General features: G+C 44.6%; 1 long non-coding RNA gene across 1 annotated transcript in view; it reads right to left on the bottom strand.

Moving 5' to 3' along the window:
* Nucleotides 1–395: 395 nt before the first annotated feature.
* LOC137322443 (uncharacterized) overlaps nucleotides 396–11775 on the bottom strand; it is a 49008-nt gene continuing 37628 nt past the window's right edge. The window contains exons 2-4 of the long non-coding RNA XR_010963123.1: nucleotides 8815–9005; nucleotides 6153–6298; nucleotides 396–685 (exon numbers count right to left, since the gene is read on the bottom strand). This is a non-coding gene — a long non-coding RNA (uncharacterized lncRNA). The remainder of the gene's footprint in view (nucleotides 686–6152; nucleotides 6299–8814; nucleotides 9006–11775) is intronic.

Genomic DNA, 11775 nt, shown 5'->3' with positions numbered 1-11775 from the left:
TCGCCCGCTGCGTTCCCACCCCGCGAGGAACGTTCAAACTCCACCCCCCACCCCCCCAGCTCCCCACCCCTCCCCAGTGAGTTTGCATTCGCTCATGATTCAAGATGGCGCCTGTGACCCTTGCAAGCTTAGGACAGAATTTCCAAACTGTCTTCAGTTGCCATGGAGAGTAGAAGAGGCCAATGAGGAACATGACTTTTACAGTCTTTCAAACCAAAATTGCCACTCATAAAAAAAACTGTTGGTCTGAGAGGCATGTTATCCCCTTTCGAAGCTACCTAGAAGCAAATACTTTTCAAACAAGAACTGTTATAAATAGAAAGATTCATAAACACTTAAGAATACAGATTACTCTTCAGTCTTTTTTAATGAATTGCTTAAAGAGTTGAGATAACATTTTTTTATTATTCGTTCATGGGATGTGGGCGTCGCTGGCAAGGCCGGCATTTATTGCCCATCCCTAATTGCCCTTGAGAAGGTGGTGGTGAGCCGCCTTCTTGAACCGCTGCAGTCCATGTAGTGAAGATTCTCCCACAGTGCTGTTAGGAAGGGAGTTCCAGGATTTTGACCCAGCGACGATGAAGGAACGGCGATATATTTCCATGTCGGGATGGTGTGTGACTTGAAGGGGAACGTGCTGTGTTGCTGTGTTGAATATTTTTTTTACAGTTTATCTCAAGCAGATCTATCAATTCAGTAAAAGAGCGAACATAGGAACTTCAGCTGAATGGGTTAATCATTTTTAAAAAATAATTGAATCATTTCTACCCATTCAAGCAATTTAAACCATTATAAAAACTCCAGGAAGGCTGCTCCATAGATTAATGTTACATTTAAAGTACAAAAAATGTAATGATTTGTCGTGTTGATGACTTTAATTATCTCAGACACCGATTGCTGGCCTTTTAGTAAAAATCTTTTTTGCTAAGTGATGAGGATCGGTTGACTCATCACAAAGCAAATAAACACATCTACCAGTAATGATCAAAAATTAAAGGGTGGTGATTAAGTGAGCTATAAATCTTAATTAAATTTTAAAATGAAGCATGGGGCACCAGGGCCAGGTGATTTGTTACATAGAATTACACGTAGATTGTACAGCACAGAAACAGGCCATTCGGCCCAACAGGTCCATGCCGGTGTTTATGCTCCACACGAGCCTCCTCCCACCCTACTTCCTTTCATCCTATCAGCCGATCCTTCTATTTCTTTCTCCCTCATGTGCTTATCTAGCTTCCCCTTAAATGCATCTGTTCTATTCGCCTCAACTACTCCATGTGGCAGCGAGTTCCACGTTCTAACCACTCTCTGGGTTAAAGAAGTTTCTCCTGAATTCCCTATGGGATTTATTAATGACTTAGCTTTGGCCTCTCCCACAAGTGGAAGAACAGTGCCCTCTCAATGCTGGACATGGATTCAAATCATGCCCAAACTCTATTATATTCCGCTAGTGCCAATGGCTGCAGACTCATGAGCCCCGATTTTAACTCGGGCCGTGAATCGGATGGACAGGGGACCGAGGTGGGCAGCAAACCTTCCTGACCTGGGCAGCGCGAGATTTTAACTCCCGGGCCTCTCCTGCAGAGGCTCCGGTCACTTTCCCGCCAGAAAGCAGCGAGGAAGCGGCAGCTGGCCTGCTTGGGGGGTGGGGGGCAGGGGGCAGGGGGCAGGGGGGCAGGTTCAGTGTCGGGCACCAGGAGGCAGGAGGCCGACGCCTGGGACCGAAAGAATGGTAAGTTGTGGAGAGGGGGATCGGGAGGGACATCGCACTCCTGCGCACCAGGCCCCAACGAGGAAAGGGAAAAACTTCAAATAAATGGACTCTGGGCCTCATCAAGGATGTGTCAGGATGAAACTTATTTATAATAAAACAGAAAACATGTCTGAAAAAGAAATCTTTTCCCCACATTGTTTTTCGTCTTTCACCACACCGACACAGTATAACGTAGATCTGTCTGTTGATTTGAGGCTATAACAATGAAAGAAAGATTTGCATTTATATAGTGCCTTCCACGACCTCAGCACCTTACAGCCAACAAAGTACTTTTGAAGTGAAGCCACTGTTGTAATGTAGGAAATGCAGCATCCAATTTGCGCACAGCAAGCTCCCACAAACAGCAATGAGATAATGGACACAATTTTAATATACCGGCGGGAAGTGTCCGGGTGAGGAGGGGATGATTTGCGGGCACCAAACCCTAATGATGCCAATCAAAACCTCTTCCGGGTTTTGCACCTGGCAACCAGTCTGATTGACAGGCTGGCTGCTAACAGGAGCTGCACATCCGGGGGGGGGGAAGAAAGAGAGAGAGAGAGAGAGAGAGAGACTCATCGACAGTTAGGATAGAGATGGAGGTGGTGGGGGGGAGGAACAAAGATTAGAGTGAAGACATCGGGCATCGGGATCGGAGGGCAGACATCGGACATCGGGGTCGGAGGGCAGACATCGGACATCGGGGTCGGAGGGCAGACATCGGACATCGGGGTCGGAGGGCAGACATCGGACATCGGGGTCGGAGGGCAGACATCGGACATCGGGATCGGAGGGCAGACATCGGACATCAGGGTCGGAGGGCAGACATCGGACATCGGGATCGGAGGGCAGACATCGGACATCGGGATCGGAGGGCAGACATTGCACATTGGAATCGGAGTTGATGGCGGGGGGGAGGCAACATTGTTTTTAAGGTATGTTTATTTAATTTGTTTGCAATGGGAAATGTAGTTTTATTTAATTTATTTAGTTTATTTTTCACTGATCCGGCCCTTCCCGTCTGGTTTCACCAGGTGTGAATGGGAAACCGTGGGAAAGCTGCCCAGGTAATGTTAAAATCTTTTTAACTATCCAATACACAAAAAATAAACTACCTTAAGTACCTCAATGAGGTACATTTTCTCCTTTAATTATCAGCCCGCTGGATTTAAGTGGGGGCGGGACTTCCTGGTGATTGCTGTACGCACGCACACAGATTTGCCTGAGTCTCATTCAAAAATGTGTGGGTTCCAGCCGGGATGTCTGCCCGCTCCCGGGTTCCAGCCGGGATGTCTGCCCGCTCCCGGGTTCCAGCCGGGATGTCTGCCCGCTCCCGGGTTCCAGCCGGGATGTCTGCCCGCTCCCGGGTTCTAGCCGGGATGTCTGCTCGCTCCCAAAAACAGCAATTTTGATTGCCCCCCCGTTTTTCCCTTTTATCCAGATCATCTATTTTTTAGTGATGTTGCGAGATTTTACAACTGTGTCTCTTGCTCGGCCATTTCAGAGGGCAATTAAGAATCAACTACATTGCTGTGGGTCTGGAGTCACATAGAGGCCAGACCGGGTAAGGACGGCAGGTTTCCTTCCCTAAAGGGCATTAGTGAACCAGATGGGTTTTTACGACAATCCGGTAGCTTCATGGCCACCATTACTGATACTAGTATTTTAATTCCAGATTTTATTTAATTAATTGAATTTAAATTCCCCAGCTGCCATGGCGGGATTTGAACTCATGACTCTGGATTATTAGTCCAGGCCTCTGGATTACTAGTACTAATAACATAACCACTATGCCCCGTACTGTTGGCCAGGACACTGAGGAGAACGCCCCTGCTGTTCTTTGAATAGTGCCATGGGATCTTTTACGTCCATCTGAGAGGGCAGACAGGGCCTCGGTTTAACATCTCATCTGAAAGACGGCACCTCCGACAGTGCAGCACTCCCTCAGTACCGCACTGCACTGGAAGTGTCAGCCCAGATTTCATGCTCAAGTCTCCGGAGTGGGACTTGAAGCCAAGACCTTGTGACTCAGAGGTGAGAGTGCTACCGACTGAGCCAACACTGAGAGCTTAAAATGGATACAAACCCTTAAATCAAAAAAATAAATCTCAGAGTTGTGGATTATGACCGGCAAAGAAAGAGCAATTTAAGAAATGTCACTGGCTGCAGTGAATCCTGCTCCACACATCACCTGAGCTCTGCGTGGCTCTATTTGTATTTCTGAAATCTCTCTGACTATATTGGAATATTCCTTGCTTTTATATATTATGCTTGAATCAGATCAAACTGAACAAAAATGTTTCTTTTTGCTCCCCTACGCAAAGAAGTACCATTAATGTTTCCGCAAGAGAAACAGTAGATATACGGATACATGGTAACAGCTTATTGAGTCTTACAAGTTTTTCTGGAGCTATCCGATTACACCATTGAATATTTAACGTCATGGATCCAGTTAGCTGGTCTCTGTGCACCAGTTGCACCCTGCGGGAAATTTGCATTTCCAGTATTTCTCTTTGGACAAAATTTGCATGCTATTTACAGTTTTTCACTGGCAATCAAGTTGGAATGCAATGTTACAATGGATAACAGCTGGTCTGTAGGGGATTAAGGGCTCTTATGTGTGCATTAGGAGTCTGCGAATGCTTTTTGAGGCTCTCAACAACAACCTGCATTTATATAGCTCCTTCAACGTATTAAAACGCCCCAAGGCGCTTCACAGTAGAGTAATCAGGCAAAAATTGACAGCGGGCCAAAGACAGGTGAGGTAGGTTTTAATCAGCCTCTTAAAGGAGGAGAGGGAGGTGGAGAGGCGAAGAGGTTTGGGGTGGGAATTCCAGAGCTATGTAAGTGCCGTTGTTGTTGTTGTTGTTGTTGTTGTTGTTGTTGTTGTTGACAGCTGTCCTTACCCTGTCATGCCATCTAGTGTAATTACACAGTACCCACATAATTAGAATGACTGGCTTGTTAAGCCATTTTTTTTACAAAGAAGTGGCAGAGATAGAACATCACATTATCGAGGAAAAGAGCATCTGGGTCTGTTGCTACAGGAAACAATATTGCATTCCTTGCTTATTTAATGCATTAAATATCAAATATACCACAGTAATCTGATTTGAGCTACTAATGCCAGCCAAAGTTGTTATATTAGCAATGATTAGAAATGAATCTGCCAGTGCTTTTTAACCTCATCCTCGGACTTGCCACCTCCACACATTAAATGGTAGTAATAATGACAATCCACAGGGGTATTAGATTCTGACAAATATTCGTCATTTGACGTCAAGATTCAAAACATAACACAATTTGGAGTCGTCAGAATTTGGATTCCATTGGGATTTCGTTTAGAAGCCAAGATCTGAGATAAGTACAATTTCTCTTTTCACACTACATGATTTCTCCGGATCATGGTGTCACACTGGGTGGGTCCCAGCTATGCTTGCCTCCTCATAAGAGCCCTAGTCAGGATTACTTCCTGATCTCTTCCTTTATAACATGGATGCATGTGTTGCTGCTGCTTCCAGTCCCTGCTGTGACCTAGAAAAGCTCAAGATTTCCACCCATCCGTCACCATCACAGGATCCGTTCTGACTCATCCTTTTCTTTTTTGGGACATCTCTCACTCTATACCTCTGGCAATGAGTTGCCACGGATATTTCCAACAAGCCTACAGACAACCGCAATTATTTGGATTAAGATTCTTCTCACCCTCTACCTGCAAAGCCTCCGTCCCTTTCTTCCAGTTCCTCTATCTCCGTTGGATCTGCTGTGGTGATTCTACCTTCTGCACAGAGTTTCTGAAATGGCCTATTTTTCCTCTGTGAAGGTTTTCCTTTGCTTGTGGTCAAGGAGGTCCTTAGTTGCATTCCCTATTTCTTGTGATCCCATGATCCCCGCCCTCACAATCCCTCCACTCACCTTTCCACCTATTAGAACATGTATCTGTCAAAGTCGGCTTGATTTTTGCAGCAATTAGGTTCAATTAAGATCTAACGTCTTTATTCTCTGTAAAAGGTCATAATTAATCTTTCAGTATCCAGGATTAGTTTTATATACGATGCTCAATTTATTCTCACCGGTATCAGAAACTAAACATTAGAACCTAGAAATTCAGGGATTTTGGGGAGGCGAGGGGCAGAATACAATGTAACCATCTCTTTCTGGCTCTGAAGGCAAATTTTGACAGATGGGGGACTCTGATCATCATTGACCAGAAACTCAACTGGATGGCTTTGTGTGGGCATCACATTAGGGCTCTTAATGGTTTATTCCAATATTTAATATTCCAATGACCCAATCTCCAGGATTTGGGAAGGTGTCAACAGGAGGGCAAATGGATGGATGTGCAGCACCAAGAATCCAATTTCTAGGCTTGTGGTATGCTTTAAACTCAGCCACATACCTTTGTAATATATGAGAGGTAAACATGCAGAGTCTACATGTTATGCATGTAATCCACACTGGTGATAATTTCCTTTGTGGTTTAATGTCATTCATTTCCATCACACAGTGGGTTTTCCATACCAGGTTTAGTTTCTGTCAGAACCACTGAAAACAAAAAAAAAGAAATGTTTCAATAAAATATCTGTCACCTTGTACATATTCCAGCTTATTTTTGCATCCAAAGACAATTGTATTCATCACCCAGTTTATCAAAGCTACCCTGAACGCACAGGAAATAACCCCAATCCAACTCCATGTACATCAGCCCAAAGTAACTTGAAACAAACAGAGCTGGGGAAACTAGACAGCAGCAAAATGGAAAGAAATCAGCATTTAGAAACTGTGTTGATTGGTTTAAGAATATGAGAGTTATCGAGTTACATCGAAACTACAGCACAGAAGCAGGCCATTCGGCCCAACAGGTCTATGTCGGCGCTTATGCTCCACATGAGCCTCCTCCCTCCTGACTTCATCTTACCCTATCAGCATGTTCCACATTCTTACCATTCTTTGGGTAAAGAAATTTCTCCTGAATTCCCTATTGGATTTATTAGCGACTTTTTTATATTTATAACCTCTAGTTTTGGACTCCCCCATAAGTGGAAACATTTTCTCTATGTCCACCCTCTCAAACCCTATCATTATCTTAAAGACCTCTATCAGGTCACCCCTCAGCCTTCTCTTTTCTAGAGAAATGAGCCCCAGCCTGTTCAGCTTTTCCTGATAAAGATATCCTCTCAGTTCTGGTATCATCCTTGTGAATCTTTTTTGCACCCTCTCCCTCTATATCCTTTCTACAATATGGAGACTAGAACTGTGCACAATACTCCAAGTGTGGTCTAACCAAGGTTCTATTCAAGTTTAACATAACTTCTCTGCTTTTCAATTCTATCCCTCTAGAAATGAACCCCAGTGTTTGATTTGCCTTTTTTATGGCCTTATTAACCTGCATCGCCAATTTAGTGATTTGTGTATCTGAACCCCTAGATCCCTTTTCTCCTCTATCCCGTTTAGACTCGTATTATCCAAGCAGTATGTGGCCTAGCCTCCTTATTCCTCCTACCAATATGCACCACCTCACACTTATCTATATTGAAATTCATTTGGCAACTACAAGCCCATTCCGCTAGTTTATTAATTTCTTCTTGCATTTTGACGCATCCTTCCTTTGTATTAACTGCACCCCCTAATTTGGTGTTCCAATTAAATTTGGTCACAGTGCTTTGATGTCGCAATAAGAAGGAAAGAACGGCTGGATTCCATAAACAACAACTTGCATTTATGTAACAACTTTAACAAAGTAAAATGTCCCAAGACACTTCACAGGAGCGTAATCAGACAAAAATTTGACACCGAGCCACATAAGGAGGTATTAGGACAGTTAAAGAGGTAGATTTAAAGGAGGATCTTAAAGAAGGAGTGAGAGGTAGAGAGGTGGAGAGGTTTAGGGAGGGAATTCCAGAACTTAGGGCCTCGGCAGCTGAAGTCACAGCTGCCAATGGTGGGGCGATGGAAATCGGGCCAGAATTGGAGGAACGCAGAGATCTCGGAGGGTTGCAGGTCTGGAGGAGGCTACAGAGATAAGGAGGGGCGAGGCAATGGAGGAGCGAGGCAATGGAGGAATTTGAACACAAATGGTTGCCTTTCACATTCTCAGGACATCCTAAAGCACTTCAGATCCTATGAATTACATTTTTTCAACTAACTTGTAGGCAAAGATTAAACTTTTTGTTCTTGTTTTTATACGATGTAACATCACATGATGCCACATGAGACCGTTTTTTCTTGCTCCATTTACTGAAAGGTACTTTCAGGTCTCTTCACCCATTCTTTTGATTGCTCAATGCCACATGCAATTCTTACACTGTCAGGGTGGGAGACTTTTGGGCCATAGCTCATAAGGGTAAATGTTATGACTTTGGGCTAACCCGCGCAGAACTTCATTCAGTGGGAGCACACATTGGGAATTTGGGCATGGAGATCCAACCTGTGGACTACAAACTGGCCGCAGAGGTCAACGCGCCCAATTTGGGGCCCGCGGTTTTGACGCATTCGAAATGCGCTGCTGTTGTGCAAAGCTCTGCTGAGAGAGCAAAATCATAACACTTAGCTCATCGAGCAGGACACCACCAAGTTGCATAAGAGTAAAACAGAAGACAAGTAGGGCTTATCGGCCGCCAAGCTTTACAACCCTAAAGATTGTAAGGGGAAGGAATGAATGAGGGAGGTAGGGAGGTAGATCCACAGATTTGAGATTTTAGGAAAGAATGAGTTCGAGCAAGAGGCAGTGCGATTAGCCTTCATTTCAACACCATGAGGATTTGGTGAGGTGGAAGAATATATCTTGCAGTGTGTTTGTAGCTTATTTACAGGTTTAGCAGTGAACATTTTGTGGACTTGTTTTCTCACAGTGTTTACCACCCAAATATTTCAAATATGAAATTAAATTCCCTCATGAATTTGAAGTGGAGAAAGAAAATCAAAAGAATTGACTAAATGCTGCTGATTTCTATGGTCCAATGGTCATTCCATCGACAATGACGATAACTAATGTCTTCCCAGCAAGAGAGGATACAGCGGAGGCATTGTGCTTTAGTTAAGTGCTTCTTTGAACATCAAACCTGGTTGCAGTGTATGTTGTGTTATCCCTTTTTTGCACTAGATGAAAATGCCTTTGATCTGGCAGCAGAGTAGCATGGGGAAAGCTGGATTCCTGACATTGTGCACTGTTGGGTGAGAGCGGAGAGCAGGCACTTTCCCATAGGGATTGAAAACTGGACGTTGAGTCATCTCAGGATTTCCAAAAGCACTTCTGCACAAAAAAGAAAGTTAAATTAGACTTTTTAGGAACATAGATGAAAAAAGACTGAGGTCCATCTAGTTCGCCCTCTACCAGCTTGGTAGTCGCGTGATACAACTGAGCTGTTGACCAATCATAGTCCATTTCCATTTGTTAAAACTGCGAATGTTCTGTTCATTTCTAAAGATTCACATTATGGGGGTGATTTTATCCCCCAAGAACGGGTGGGTTGGGGGCGGGTGGGAGTTGAAAATAATTGTTTTTTGGGGTCACAATCCCAAAATTTTCGAACTTTGCATTCCCAGTGGGAAGCCTGGACTTCTGCGCTCCCACCTTAAACCCAGAAGTGAAGCCGGGCTGCAGTTGCAACCCGAAAAACAACTATTTTCAACTCCCACCTGCCCCCAACCCACCCGTTCTTGGGGGTTAAAATCACCCCCTATAACTACAAGAAGTCCTGGTGAGGCAAAGATTCACAAAAAAAATTGAGAAGAGAAACAGAAATCGGTGAGTCAGCGCCTGAAATCGAGGGGGTGGAAAATCAGGATCTGCGGCCTTGGGTCTGATTTGCACTGGCCTGGGGTTTTCCGATGGGGCTATGCTGTTCCATGGCACAAGCCTCATTGGTGCACTCATTTGGGGGCATGTTGGCTATGTGTCCATGCTGCCTTGGGAATTCTAATGCATCGCCCCACTGGCACAAGCCTAGTGCAACTGAAACAGGTACACAGCAGAAAATGACTGGTTTCAAAGTTCTCCACCAAAAAGGAAGACAGGTACCGCTTTAAGAAGCGCATCACAAGGTTTCTCTCCTGCCTAGGAAACCCTGACCCCTGCTCGCTAAGGGCAAGCTGGGAGCATGCTAACGGCCATGCTAAGCTTGCCTTAGCTTCATTTCCCCTTCCTGCTGCTCACCCCTTCCCGACTCCCTGAGGCTGCTCCGTTCAGTCATTCTTCCACATGGCTCCTGCCCTCAGAAAAAGATGTGTGGCCCTTTAATCAGCGGCGGCGGAGAAAAGCCAATGAGTACACAATTCCACATGTAACTTGCATCCTGCCTGCATGCCGTCCTGCTCCAAGGCCATGTGTGTTAAGCACTGATAGCCTCACCCCTCCCTATCTCTGTAACCCCCGACATCTCTTCGAGAACTCTGCATTCCTCCAATTCTGGCCTCTCGTGCATTCTTTGGCCTCAACATTCCCTCCCTAAACCTCTCCTCCCCTCTCTCCTCCTTTAAGACCCTTGGGCAAACCTACCTCTTTGACAAAGCTTTTGGTCACCTATCCTAATATTTCCTTCTTTGGCTCGGGGTTAATTTTTGTTTGATATCGCTCCTATGAAGCACCTTGGGATGTTTTACTACGTTAAAGGCGCTATACAAACGCAAGTTATAGATGTCATGGTTACACTACTGTTTTGGCAGCGCAAGAACAACAGGTTCTGAGGACACAGTTTGCGGCATGTACGCTTGCGATAGAAATCAGATGGGTGGCTTTACCTTGGCACGTTTCATAAGTTCTGCCATCTTCTTCCGCATTTGCAAATGCTCTGGGAGCAATCACCATGCCAGCTATCTCCGACCAGATATTTCAGGTGACTCCTCTCTGGGGAGGGTGCCTTCAAGGGCTGACCAGGGTAAACCCCTCCTTTGTCTCACTGCGTACATCAGCACCAATGCGCATACAATCAGTCACCCTAAGAGAAAGCAATGGGTGAGCTGGTGGAAGCCCGATATTCCAGCATTTTTCCATCACTGGCTCTGGGGTGAAATTTAACATTTTGGTGAATTTTCCGTCTTCAAGCTTGAAAGTTCGCGACATGGTAAATAAATATTTTTTTGCTCCTGTGCAGTCTCATGGAATTTATTCTCTTTCATTGGGTATGAGTTTGTCTTAGGACGCTAACAGATGCTATAGAGAAAGACATGTTTGGTTTAAGTTATTACTACCTTCATAGGCCAGCGATACAATGAAAAGTTAATGAAAATGACCTTTTTCAGCCGGTAATTGCAGTGTTTCCCATCCATTTGTAAGTTCGGTAATGTAAGTGAAAGTAAAAATGAATTTTATAGGAATCATTTTCCTTTATTTTCTGCTGGTAGTTTCTCGTTAAAGACACAATAGGGTAGATTTAGGACTTTGTGCGATAGTGTAAAACGGGTGATAGTGAGTCGGCAGCCTGTTTTACATCTCTCCTGATTTTTATTTCCATTGACTTCAATCAGGAGAGACGTAAAACGATTTTAATCGCTCCACCATTGGTGGCCGTGCCTTCAGCTGCCTGGGCCCTAAGCTCTGGAATTCCTTTTCTAAACCTCTCCGCCTCTCTACCTCTCTCCCCTCTCCTTAAAACCTACCTCTTTGACCAAGCTTTTGGCCACCTGTCCTAATATTTCCTCATGTGGCTCGGTGTCAAATTTTGTTTGATAATCGCTCCTGTGAAGCACCGTGGGATGTTTTACTATGTTAAAAGAGCGATATAAATGCAAGTTGTTATTGTTGTTGTTGCCAACTTGCTATCACCCATTTTACACTCTTGCTTCACTGCTATGACTGAGGGAGTGCTGTACTGTCGGAGGTGCTGTCTTTCGCATGAGACATTAAACCACCCTCTCAGGTAGACATAAAAGATCACATGACACTATTGGAAGACGAGCATGGGAGTTTTCCCCGGTGTTTTGGCCAATATTTATCCCTCAACCATCATCATTATAACACAATCTAGCCATTATCACAATGTTGTTTGTGGGACCTTACTGTATTATGAGGCAAGTGGCTCACT

This window comes from Heptranchias perlo, chromosome 6 (genome assembly GCF_035084215.1).
Source record: "Heptranchias perlo isolate sHepPer1 chromosome 6, sHepPer1.hap1, whole genome shotgun sequence".
Taxonomy (NCBI): domain Eukaryota; kingdom Metazoa; phylum Chordata; class Chondrichthyes; order Hexanchiformes; family Hexanchidae; genus Heptranchias; species Heptranchias perlo.
Note: the sequence above shows the minus strand (reverse complement) of the source record. Positions and strands in the feature narration are given on the sequence as shown.